Source organism: Lygodium microphyllum, chromosome 24, assembly GCF_053477565.2.
Source record: "Lygodium microphyllum isolate KBCC chromosome 24, Lygodium_microphyllum_v1.1.10, whole genome shotgun sequence".
Lineage (NCBI taxonomy): Eukaryota > Viridiplantae > Streptophyta > Polypodiopsida > Schizaeales > Lygodiaceae > Lygodium > Lygodium microphyllum.
Window position 1 is genome coordinate 120767086 of NC_141158.1, and position 14085 is coordinate 120781170.

Here is a 14085-nt window from a genome sequence, read left to right on the forward strand (position 1 = left end):
GTGGGAGGTTGTTGGGGGTAAAGGCGTCCCCGCCTAGTCGCCCATGTATTACTACACTGACAGTTACTGCCACTGCACACTACAGGTGGCGAGCGCCCGTCACCATCACTTTATTCTTTATTCTTTTAGTGACAATTTGAATAAAGGAAGGCCCGGTCACACATTGTGACTATTGGAGTTCCCATTTCTTGTCTCTCTCTTTCTTGCTCTTGCTCTCCTCCCATAGCTCTCGCGTGCAAGCTTTGATCCTTCTCACCTTTCAAAAAAATAACATTGCAATGGTGGTAAGAGGTCAGCTTCTTGTATTTGTATGGGGATTCATAGTACTATATGAAAGACTTCAAAAAGATAAAAAGGATGAGAAAATTTTGGAAAGATAGCATGGTCTATGTATTTGAAATTAGTATGATATTTCAAAAATCACTAAGTTGCTTTGCATAAAGCAAATTGCAAGCTAGCTTATTACTTCTCTCCCTCTATATTTGTCTGAAAATTTAATATTTCTTTCTACACCCTTTAGCTCTTTTTAGTCTGTAAGGTGTATAGAATGCAAACATATATATTTTTATATACTCAATGATTCTTTTTAAGGCACAAAATCAAACATTTATTTCTTCAAATGCTAAATGCTTGTGTGCAAACTAGCTTATCTTCACATGTGTGATCTGCCTTCCCTTATTCTATTTCAGTTGAAAGAATAAAGAATAAAGTGACAATGATGGGAACCCACCACCTACAGTATACAGGTGCATGGGTACAATGTACAAAGTAAATGTGGGCAACTAGGCACGAGCGTCTTTAACCCCCAAGACTTATGTTGATTTGAATTCCTTAGCAAGAACTTCAAACTCTTTAAGTTCTTGTATCTCGAGCATCTCGAATAGAGTATTAGGTGCATGCTAGATTGAGGACCTAAAGGTTTTGATCATTTGGCTAACTACTTCTAGGTCCTGGCTATGGCAAATTTAATGTGGGCTCTCTACCAAAGTGGTCTTGACTTCGCTCCTAGGATTTATAATCTCGATCCATGTCCCACTATCATCAAGGATTAGTGGTGGAGATGTCATTCTTTGTGGTTCTAGTCTCTTTATTAGTTATTTTTTTGGATCTCGAGGTTTGGCACTAGAGCTAGACAACTCTCCTAATGTATTGCCATTGTGAAGCCCATATCTTTGATCTCCCAATTACTATAGCCAACATTCCTATAAGTTCTAATTATACCCTCTTTGGTAGATTCCACTTCTATCCTTAGTAATATCATGCCAAAATTATCCTAGAGAGTGGCTTCAACTATAGCTAGCTTCTTCCTTAAGCTCTCCACATCCTCCTCTTGTATTGGTTTGGTGGTAGTTTATATGCCTTTTAAGGACATGTCCAGTTGAATGAATATGAAATGGAATGTGATGACCTCTTGCCCCTTCAAAAAGTCTCTTTCTAAAGTCATTTGATTTAGTTTTGAGACTCTAAACTAATGCTTTTTTCTTCTCTTGTACATGTCTAGTCTTAGCTTATAGGATAATTGTGTTGTGTGTGAGTGATTTCCTAATCCTTCCATGTAGACAATTGAAGGTATATTCTGGCAAATCATGGGACTACTTGATATTCTGTAACTTAGTAGTGAGCTAGTTATATTTGGAGATTAGCAATTCCTTGATGCTATTTGACTATCTAATTACTCCCTCAAGCTTGCAATCTCTTCTTGCTAACATCTAATTGTTTGTTCCTAGTTCTCCAAGGTTTCCTTAAGAGTATTCATCTCTTAAGTCCCCTCAAAGGTCTCACTCATTGCATTCGTCTTGTTTGCATGGTGTAAAGATTTCTCTTCATCCAATAGCCTTTCTATGTCCTATTTCTCCTTGATTGATCCATCCTTGTCTTCTTAAAACTCTTGATAGAGCTCCTTGAGTATGGTAGCAGAGGCATCTACTCTCAACACCTTGGTAGGATGGCTCATTTTTGTCTTAGTCTCATATGGTCTCTTGGCTATGGAGGCTAGTGTACTATCATATGTTGACTTCTTTTTCAAGCAATATGCCTTTGCAGCTAGTTGTTTTACCTTTACTATTTGGCCTCATAGGAAGTCTAAGTTATCTTTAGGGATATAATATCTAATGGATGGCATCCTTTTCAATGATTCTCCTTGCCCTTCACTATGCTTGTCACTACTTGTTCCTCAACTCTTTATAGTCTTTCTTCAAAGTTGTGCTACATGGAAGCTCTCTCTTATTGCATTTGTTATTTTAAGGGTACCTTGATTGTTCACCTCTAGTCCTCTTATTCCTTCTATCTTAGAGCTTGGGAAGCCTCTTGTTGTTTCCTAGATTGTTCTAATATTTCCCTTGATTCCTTTTTTATCCTTCCTATCATGCCTCTTTCTAGTTTCTTCAGCTCATTACACTCTTTCTTCTTAAGTACCTTGGTCTTCTTAGTCTTAGTAGTCATATTGTTAGGGGTCTTCTCTATTAAGTTCCTTAAAATCTCATTTCTTCTTTTAGTCTTAAGTTCTCTTGAGAAGAATGGACCATTTTCTCTCATGTAGGTTTAGGACCCTTAACCTAGCGAAGAAGGGTGTGAGGATCATTAAGTACCTCTCTAATGATTCATATATCTACTCCTCTTCTTCTCTATGAAACACTATTTGTGTCCACTAAGTAGTCTTGTAGTTGCTTCATGGACAAGTTCTACCCAATAACTATTCAAATTTTGCTCCATGATGGTTCCAATTTTAGGATGTTCTCCATCAAGCTTTTTGGAATCCCACCCATGTGGTTGTTAACCCTTAGAAGAACAAGGTGGAAAATCAGAAAAATCTAAAGCAAAAGACAATGCCAAGGCAAAAGTGAAACGAAAGATGAAGGCACGCCAAGAAAAATCTAGAAACACAAGAAGTGCAAAAAAGTCCTAAATCAAGGAGAGGGACGCACAAGAAAAGGCATAAGTCGATACTTTTGTAATAGAGTGCAAGGTGCACCATGATTTATTTTGTAAAAGAGCATCGAGCTCTCACACTAGAGGCACGAATTGAGGCCATGCCAATAGGGAAAGAGGAGGAGAAGGGTTGGAGGAATGGGCCAAGCCCGGACCAAAAAGAAGATGACCACCGAAAGGGAATTAGGGTTAGGATTTTGTATAAAAGGCAAAAAGTGAATGAAGAAACTCATTCTTGCGTGTGGCCAAAAGTAACTCTCGTCATCATCATCATCTCCTTCTTCTTCTTCTTCTTCTTCTTACTTGCTTGCTTGAGCTTGTGCTTGAGAGAGGGAGTGTGAGGGAGTGAGTGTGTGAGGGTGAGGGACCATAGTGGAGAAGCTCTCCATCTTCTCCTCTCTTCTTCTTTTCTCTTCTCTTCTCTTCTCTTACTCGCGGCAATGGAGCTTGGAGCGTGGAGCTCGAGGATTGAGATTGCTTGAAGCTTGCACTTGGATCGTGGAGCTATTGGAGTGCTTGGCAGAGGAGGCAACTCGATCGGGCATGGAGGTAAGCTCATATACTCATAGGTTGAGAGTGTGTACAACTAGGTGAGAGATAGCCATTGCATTTGGCTTGAAATGCTTGAAACAATAAGCAGTCTGTGGGTCTTGGCAGTTGAGTGTGAGCTCCCCTATACATTTTGGTCTCGTTGCGCCGTGACCAACAGATTCAAGCCTTGAGTGCTTGTGCACTCTAAATCGATCACTGAAGTAGGGATTTCCTTGAAACGGTGCTTGAGGTAGATAGGTAGGAAGCGAGGGAGTTTGAAGAGGTATTTGATCTCCTTAGCAAGTAAGTTTTTGGTTTTTTGGATTTGGAAAAGTAGCTTGGAGTAGTGTAGGTGTTTGCTTTGTGATTTGGATGCATTAAGTAGGAAACAACAAAGAAAAAAAAAAGGAAATCATGCATTAGGGTTTTTGTTGTCATAACAGGGCAAGAGGGTTTGATTTGTTTACCGATTTGTATTTTGGAGTTTATTTGCTATTCTAGGTATATACAATCCTTCATTAGGGTATATTCTTACATTCTAGAAGTTTATGTGACCCCTCATAACCAAAACCTTTAGAATTGAGTTGATTTTCATCATCCCTGGAAAGTCGTCCTCAAGAATCAGACTGTTACCACAGTGGTTTGATTCCCGGAATCGAACTCAGACGGTCCGGTTCCTGGAATCGAATTCCTAGAATCGGATTCCCAGAATCAAACTTGGATGCTCCAATTCCCAAAATTGGATGGTCTGATTTGAAAGGTGAGAAGGATCGAAGCTTGCACGCGAGAGCTATGGCGGGAGAGCAAGAGCAAGAAAGAGAGAGACAAGAAATGGGAACTCCAACAACCACAATGTGTGACTGGGCCTTCCTTTATTCAAACTGACACTAAAAGGATAAAGAATAATTGATTATGATGGGCACTCACCACCTGCAGTGTGCAGTGGCGGATACTAAAGTGGCGAGTACTGTCAGTGTAGTAATACACGAGCGGTTAGGCAGAGGCACCTTTACCCCCAACAATCTCCCACTTAAAGGCGAATCTACCTCAGTGAGAGAGAGAGAGAGAGAGAGAGAGAAAAAAAGGAAAGACAGTATAACATGTACACATGTACAGTAGGATGAGGAAAAAAGACGTCATCTCATCCAATGCCCATCAATCTCTTGAGGAAGGCAAAGTGCTCAGTAGTGAGTGAGAGAGAGAGAAAGAGAGAAAAAAAAGAGGAAAGACAGTACAACATGTACACATGTATAGCAGGATGAGGAAAAAAGATGCCATCTCATCCAATGCCCATCAATCTCTTGAGGAAGGCAAAGCGCTCAATAGTGAGGCTCTTCGTGAGCAAGTCTGCAGGATTCTGCTCAGTTCGAATCTTGACAAGGTCAACACACATGTCCTCAACGACCTCGCGAATGAAGTGATACGTCACCTCAATATGTTTCCTCTTCACATGGAAGACCGGATTCTTGGCCAACTGAATGGCACTCATAGAATCCGAATGTAGTGTAGGCATAGCATCTGTCATACCAAGGTCTGCAATCAAACAGCCTAACTAGATAGCCTCTTTGCAAGCCTCTATGGCTGCAATATACTCGGCCTCTATAGTAGAAAGGGCCGTACACTTTTGTGCCCTGGACATCCAAGAGATAGCCCCTCCAGCATAAGTGAACACATAGCCAGAAGTGGACTTCCTACTATCTGCATGTCCTGCATAATCAGAGTCAGTGTATCCCACGACTTCTGTATCCTGGCTGCTATAACAAAGACACATATCTGTTGTGCCTTTCAAGTACCTCATGATACCCTTCACGGCATCCCAATGTTTCTTGCCAGGTGTAGCCATATAACGTGCCACAACCCCAACTGCAAAAGCAATATCTGGACGGGTGGCTATCATGGCCTACGTAAGATTGCCCAAGGCTGATGCATAGGGAATCTTGGCCATCTCGGCCCTCTACTCACCTGTATGTGAACAATCGACTTGTGAAACCTTCACATGAGAAGGTAATGGATAGCCAATAGGCTTAACATCCTGCATGCGGAAGAGCTCAAGGACTTTATGTATGTACTCCCTCTGTGACAAATAGAGGAGTCCCTGAGATCTATCGCACATGATGCGCATACCAAGTATATGAGAGGCCTATCCCAGATCTTTTATCTCAAAGCTCTTCTTGAGCCGAGCCTTAAGAGCATTGAGCTCCTCATGAGCTGCCCCTACTAAAAGCATGTCATCCACATAGAGTACCAAAATTAGTAAAGAACCATCACGGACTTTTTTCGTGTACAAGCACGGATCCATAGCACTATGGTTGTAGCCCTGTGACTGCATGAATGCATCAAACTTATGGCACCATTCCCTAGGTGCCTGCTTTAATCCATATAGACTCTTTTTTAGCTTGCACACTAGGTGTTCCCTACCAGGGTCTGCAAAGCCCTTAGGCTGCTCCATGTAAATCTCATCATGCAAGTCCCCATGTAGAAAAGCCATCTTAACATCCATCTGGCACAAGTCCATGTCAAGATGTGCAACTAAGGCCAAGACTAAGCGTAGGGTGGTCATCTTGACCACAGGAGAAAAGACTTCATAAAAGTCAATACCATGCTCCTACTTAAAACCCTTAGCAACCAATCGAGCCTTGTATGCCGGCTTGGGGTATCCAGGGGTACTTTTCAGCTTGCACACCCACTTGCATGGCAAAGCCTTTTTACCTTGAGGCAAGGAGACCAAATCCCAAGTCTGATTCTTATGCAATGAGTCAAGCTCAGACTGCATAGCCCTCTCCCAAGAGTGACAATCACCTTGGTGCATAGCCTCATCATAAGTGAGAGGCTCTCCTGCATTTGTAACCAGTACATAATCCATAGAGGGCACAAAACGGTCAGGAGGTCGTCTATCTCTAGTCGAACGCCTCAATCTAGGCTCTGCTGCCTGACTGACATCCTGTCTAACATCAGCATGTCTAACATCTGGGCCATGAGCATTAGGTGATGTTGCACATTGCCTACCTGGCCGTGGAGCGGATTGAACGGGAGCAGGTGGCTCCTCTTGAAAGATAACTCTGCGTACCTCAGCCATATTCTTAGGCTGCATATGGATTTTCTCCTCATGAAAGCTAACGTCATGGCTGTGGATCACTTTCCGCGTCTGCGGATCCCATAGACGGTAACCATTCTCTCCTGCATCTCCATAGCCAATGAAAATGCATTTGACACTCTTAGGATCCAGCTTATTGCGTTTGTCCTTGGGCACATGGCAGAATGCCTCACAGCCAAAGACACGTAAATGATCATAAGAGGGGGGTATGCCTGCCCATACCTCCTCTGCAACCTGAAAGTCAATGCCATTGCTAGGCAACCTGTTAATGAGATGCATTGCAGTAGTAACTGCATCAGCCCAAAAGTGTTGCGGTGAGCTAGATTGGCTAAGCATTCTATGGACCCTTTCCTGAATGGTCCTATTCATGCGTTCATCCATACCATTCTGGGGTGGGGTGTAAGGGGCGGTCAACTGACAGTTAATACTCCGCTCATCACAAAACTGCTCAAAAGCACGTGAGATATACTCACCCCCATTATCTGACCATAAGCATTTGAGCCTTTCTTAGAATGGTTCTCTGCCAATGTAAGCCAACGCTGAAATGTGTCTAAGACATCGGATTTTCTCTTTATGGGATAAGCCCAAACCTTACGTGAGTAATCATCTATGAAAGTAACAAAGTACTTTGCCCCACCAAGTAACTGACATGGCATGGGCCCACATACATCTGAGTGCACAAGAGCCAAGGGCTCACCCATGCGTTTCTTACCAGACTTTGTATGCATATTTCTAGTCTGCCTGCCATACAAACAATGATCACAATAATCAAAATGCGAAGAGTCAAAAGGCGGAAGATACTACAAAGCACGGAGCATTTTCATTCCTTTAAGAGACATATGCCCCAAACGAGCATGCCAAAGGGATACATGGGGAATAGAACCCACAGACAAAACATGATCCAATGTAGCTCCTGATACAAGTAAGGGATAGAAGCTGCTAGACTTGGCACCTCTTGCAAGTACAAGCCTGCCACGAGTAGTAATCCATGTAGAGTCTCCAAAAGACACAAAATACCTTGCATCATCAAGCTATCCAGTTGACATAAGGCTGCGAGTCAACGTAGGTACATGGCGAACATCATGCAAAACAAAAGAACTGCCAAAAGGAAATTGCTGCCTAACATCTCCAATGCCCACAATGTTAAGAGACCTCTCATCACCAAGATGCACAGAACCAGACATGGTACGATAGGTATGAAACCAATCTCTACAGGGTGTCACATGAAAGGACGCACCCGAATCAAAGAGCTAGCTCTGCGCATACATAGAATGTATCTTAGAAGTCTGTAAGGCATCACATGAAGAAGTTGCAAGTATGTAATCATCATCTGAATTAGTGGCCTGCATGACATTAACCTCTTTTATCTTTGCACTGGACTTTGCAGGCACAATACTGCGCTCAAAAGACTTTTCTTGCACTTTTTATTTGCTCTTTTCCTTGCACTTATCATCGCGCATCTTATGGCATTGCGGCCTAATATGTCCTACTTTCCCACAATAATGACATGTAAGATCAGACTTCTGTCCACGAGACTTACTGCGACCACGTGACTTGGACCTAGACTTCTGAGAGTCCCTGCCCTTGTGATCATTATCATGCCTGCCATGTCTGCCACCTCTAACGGTCAATGCATGTGAAGAGCGGGAAGCACCATTATTTCTCCTGTTGATTTCCTCAGTCATCAATAAAGCACTCTCAACATCTTTGATTTTCAGCCCATCAAGCTTGTTCGTGCATATGGCAGTACGGAAGACATCCCATGATTCAGGCAAGGTGCCAAGAAGAAACAACAGGTGCAAGTTGTCTTTGAACTCAATACCCTGTGACAACAGACTCTTCATGATAGCATGAAACTAACTGAAATAAGATGAAAGGGAGGTCCTCTACTTCATGCAAAGGTCCATTAACTGCTTCAGCCAATACATATGTGACGCAGGACTTTGCTGCGCATAAAGCTCCTGAATCTTCTCCCATAAATCCCATGCACTCTAATTCTCATCTTCAACAACATTATGATGGACCTCTTTTGAGAGTGACAAAATAATGGTAGACTTGCATAGCTCATCAACTTCCATCCAAACATCATCATCCATATCCTCAAGTTTGACACCTTTGAAATGCAAGGGTTTAATCTGTAACTTCTGTACCAAAACTTGCCATATTTGGGACTTCCAATATCCATAGTTGGTACCATCCAACTTGGCAATGTTAAAGAGAGCTGTGTCTTTCAGATGACTAGCCATACTGTCCCAAATCAATGCAAAAAAGCAAAATTGCAGGTTGATGTAATGAGCAAAAAATGTACTAAAACCACTGCTAAAATTGGCTGAAAGAGTGGATTTTACCAAGAGAAGCACCTATTAACCAAATATGACAAAGATAACATCAAATAGTAAGCATTACCCTCAGAGAAGTGTTCAAAATCTGCAGATTTCAGCTTGTTGTAATAAATGACAACACTATGTAAAACTCTCCCAAAATGAAGCAATCACTGATACATATGTCACTACAACTGCCAGGTAGCAAGATACATCCAAGAGTGAGTTTCCAAGGGCAAGAAGGTACGAAGAACTGTCAAATCAATAACCTGTCAGGCAAGAGACATCGCATAGGTCCAGAAGTCATGCATGTAATGGGTCTCGGGGTAAGAGAAGAGACCAAGCACAAGCACAATTGATAGAACAAGAAGCTCAATACATAACCAGCCAAGATGCATACAAAACTGACAAACTTGTGACAGAGATAGGTGCCTGCCCCAATAGGCGTATCAAATCAGCCCACTATAGACTAACTCCAGACATAAAGCTCTCAAGAGAGCAAATGCATGTAACTATCCCACAAGCTCAAGCTCAGCTATAAATAAGACTCTATGTACATCCGAATATTCCAAGGGGCTCCCACTGGGAGTGAAGTCTAATGCAAAGAGAGCAAGCAATGCTCTAATACATCAAATACATTGCATCAGACATGCCAAATCCTAGTAGGGTACATCTGGAGCATAAATCCCAAGCTATCTCAGACCCGTAAAGCATAAGCCTAAAAGCATGCACAGAGCATGTAACTGACAACCAAATGTAATGTCTAGTAGATCCAAAATGCTCAAATACATCTGAAGATGAAGCTCCAAGTAACTGTCAAGCATGGGCAAACCAAATGGCATCCATATCTAGCCAAAGCATAAATGCAAGAAGCCTAAATGTCAAGGAATAACAATAGGCATAGACCGGTCCAAAGCATGCCAACTAAAGCCAAATGCCAGTGAAGAACAACCAAGTCGGAGCTTAATACAAGCTCAAAAGCATTCTTGAACCAAAGACAAGCTTGATGTTATACCCCGAAGGTCAATACTTCATTGCATATCCCAAATACATAGCCTGATTAGCATAGGCATAAGCATACATGAGTAAAATGACTTCAGCCCATTGTATTACAACAAACATTCACTGCTTCAATTTGAGTATTTCAGGCCTCAAATCAGCACCAAAATGATGGCAAAGCATATGCACAAGATAGAATGATCACCGGGCATCAATAGGGTGTCAAACTGCTTCACTATGTATGCCCAAACCAAGCATAACATTAAGTATCAGTGTAGTACTAACATAAAATGCCTGTCACCTACTGTAAACTGTTTCAAAACAGTGCCAAAGAGGCTTCAAATCAGTGCCCAAGCTTGAGGAGCATCAATACATGGCCAATCACCCAGAGACTGTATAGAGCCGAAAGCACATCATAGATCTATCATTAGGCAAAAATCTAGAGCAAATAGTTCAAAACCTGGCTACGAACGGTCCTTCTAATCATGCATGGGCGTAATGGTCATGCAGGTCGAGGGGAGGGGACTACCCCCCCAGACCCCCCTAGAGGGGGCTCTGTCCCCTCCACACTTTCCCTAAATAGGCTGGAGAGAAAATGAGCGCCATGACAAGTCCTCCAAATTAGATCCTAATGTAGTAATGGCTTTGTATAAGCATAGATTCTCACTTGCAAAACGACAACCAAAAGCCCATACTCGAACAAAGACAAATAGAGACCCTAGAGTCTCAATGGGCCAATCTAGCCAACAAGGGCAAAAAGGCCACACCACAAAAACATGTATATGTTGCATTTAGACTGCATCTAGTCAAAGCGGAATGCAACAACATTAAGCTACAACTACGAGGATGACTAGACATGACAGTCCTGATGATAGATGCACCTTGAACGACAATGCATAGATGATCCAAGACATTGATAGAGAATCCACATCTGATTGTGCAATTGCGGACTCAAAGGCATGTATCAGAAGGCTTGAACTTATAATCCAAGACGAGGAAGATGAAGATATAGTACCGCCTGCTTATCTTAGGGTCAAACTCATCACAAAAAGAGAGCACAATGTCGATGCTCTCATTGATGGAGTAGATTTTAATATCTTGACCTATGAAGCATGGACCCTACTAGGCCAACTAGAGCTCACACCGACTAATGCAACTCTTAATCCGTACAGGGACACCCACAAGCACTTATAGGGAAGTGCATGATCCTTGTAACTATTGAAACTAAAGGCTTGTCTATTATATTCCATGTTCCTCCAAATAGTGCAAATTGTGGAAAGGAAGACCCTTCAAAAGAGCGATGAAGTGTGAGGCCGATTATGTAGCGCAGAGGATACACTTGACACTATCGGGTGTGAGGATAATCATAACCTTTTGCAAGGGTGGCCTCATTAATCCTCGAGGGAAAGACAAGGAATGTACCAGGCAAGCCCAGTAACAAAAGCAAGGACTTATTGAAAGAGTTGATACAAGTGAATGTTGAACAGAGAGAACCAATGAGCGAGGCCATGCTTGAAACAAGAAGGTTAGGAGACAATGCCAAGGATCGGCTTTGGACTTACAAATATTGTAGAAGACTACAAGAGAAGCCTAACCCTTATAGACGAAGGTATTGATGGAGAGCCACCACAACATCGTGATGGATATCCAAAATGTTGCTAGGTGCTCAAGGATATTACATAGGTAATCGATGGATTTGGGTACCAAACCCCCTTGCTAAACCACCTCTCTTAGCTGAAGACCAGATCATATCAAAAGCAAAGAAGGGCACGAGGAAATCTACATGAAAATCTGAGTCGAGAGTCAAAACATTGGAGTGATTGAGCCCCCTCACGATTGAAATCAAGAAACCAAACATGACTATTCAAAAGGCAGATCCTCAACCTAGCATGCTTAACAAGTGGATATTAGATGTAATCGTTGAGTGTGTATAAAGACCATTAGTGCCCAAGGAGCCTTTGACTTCCCAAGAGGATAATGAGCACCACAGATGCAATGTTACTCATGATAAGGATGATTGCTCAACAAAGCAAATGGCAAATCATTTAATAGACTTCCAACCAATACCAAGTCCACCTATGAGTCCCAAATCTCCTACACCCTCCTTCCCTAAATGGACACAGGAAGCACAACCACAATTGTCAAGTGCAGCTGCTCAATCCCAATCTCTATCTCCATTTGAGCTTTCAAATATCCAAGATGCAGGATATTACATCACCCTTAGCTCTTAGCCTAAGGATAGGCCTGTGCAGTCCACTGTTGCTAGCTCAATTGATGCTCGATTTGCACAGGTGAATGCACAAAGGGCAACAAAAGACACGACTACTTCTAACCTACCTAAGGACTTGACGTCGCAGTCTACCAATAATAGCTAGTCCACTGAACTAGCCACTACTACTTTCAGTTAGGAATCACAATTGTCAGAGCCTTTGGCCGTGACAACGCCCCTTGTAGAACGTGTCCTTCGCAATTCACTGCAAAAGAAATGTCGCAACCAACATCCTTGACACCTCTAGCACTTTTGAAGCACCTAAAGCCTAACGATGTGTCCATATCTGTCGTAGTAATGATAATCCTTATCTTTGTTTGAATGATCATTTGAATTCCATGAACTAGATCCACCACCTCTACCATGGGGTGATCTCCCCCTACCTCTAACGCTGTTAGATTCACGTTGGCCCTGTGTATTTGTGCCATGCTAGGCATTTTGCTGATGCTAGGACATGAGCAATCCTAGCATTGACCAATCTTGCTCATCTAGGCATGAGACCCCAGCTATGCTAAAACCTAGGGAAACTCCTAGAACCTTGCATTAGATAGCAGCTGAGCAAGCCCTCATCGAACATAGAAGTGTCACATAGTGCTTGACCAAGTTGGATGCTAAACTCAAATTATTCGCACGTGCCTATATCCTTGCAGACATGGGCACATTCCCTAGGGAGTAGCTTGAGGAATATTTGTCATATTCGCTATCCTGGGAAGAGCAAGAATATCTTAATGAGAACTATGACAAGCTCCTACATGAATGCATGCAACTCATCTTTGATGAGGAAACCGACAAACTACCCTTAACTGTGACATTCAATGAAGTGCTTTGCCAACCAAATCTCTTAGAGATAGAGCAACTAAAGGGACAATCAAAGGGTCAAAGTCAATCTAAAAAACATCGTGCTACAATGGCCGAACTTGGAGCCCAGATTATGATAGTGGCCAGTCTCAGAGGAGCAACTGGCCAAATGGTGGTCTTAAAGAGACCTGACCTATGTGTATCGCCAACTTCCTTTCGAGTACTAACTACCGTTTGGGGTATGGACTTAGCTGGGACTAGCCAAGAGAGCTCTCTAATTGATAAAACTCTCACTGAGGAGGAGCTACATGTTGCCAGTAGACTCGGATAAGACACCATGCTACTCGATATATGTTGCAAAATATTTGTTGTTACTGAGAAGACTGCCATGATTACTAGATACGTATGCCACACTCTGGTACAATCCTGAGTTCTACAATTGGTTTTTATCCTTACGAAGTGACATGGATTCACAAACGTGTATATAAATAAACAATGTGCTTTGTGACTATGTATCAATAATACCAAAAGAAGCAAAGCTAGCACACACACAAGCAATGATAATCAAGCACAATTGATATGCATCGAAGTCAACACTATGGGATTCAGATAAGTGATGTCTTTTTGAGCTGCACATGTTCATTATGGTTGAAGCATATGACTTCCATGTACTCTCACAAGTTGCCAAGTGAATGTAGGACGACACATGTCTTTGTACGAAAGCGTTCAATGTCCAAGTCACCACAAGACCACCAACCCCACAAGAACCATTATGGAGAAAGCGACAAAAATACCAAGAAAAAAAGAGCCATGATGGAAGGCCTGCTGGAAGAGAAAATCACCCTTATAGAAAGCACACACTGCATTTGAGCATGGCCCAAGGCATAGTCATTGTCTACTCTCCCTTTCTTAGCCAAACTCTACATCCGGGTAGGAGCCACACTCTCAACAACAACAAACATTTCTTCATCAACCAAGATTCAATTCACTAAATGCTCTGTCCCTTGTCCATGCACAGCTCACTCCAGTTGCTACCTCAATTGTTCAGATGTCTCACATGTTACAAAGAGGAACTCGAGATAGTAGGCCAACTTCCATTCTTAGAGGAAGAGAACAACATGTACTAATTGGCCACTAAAACACAA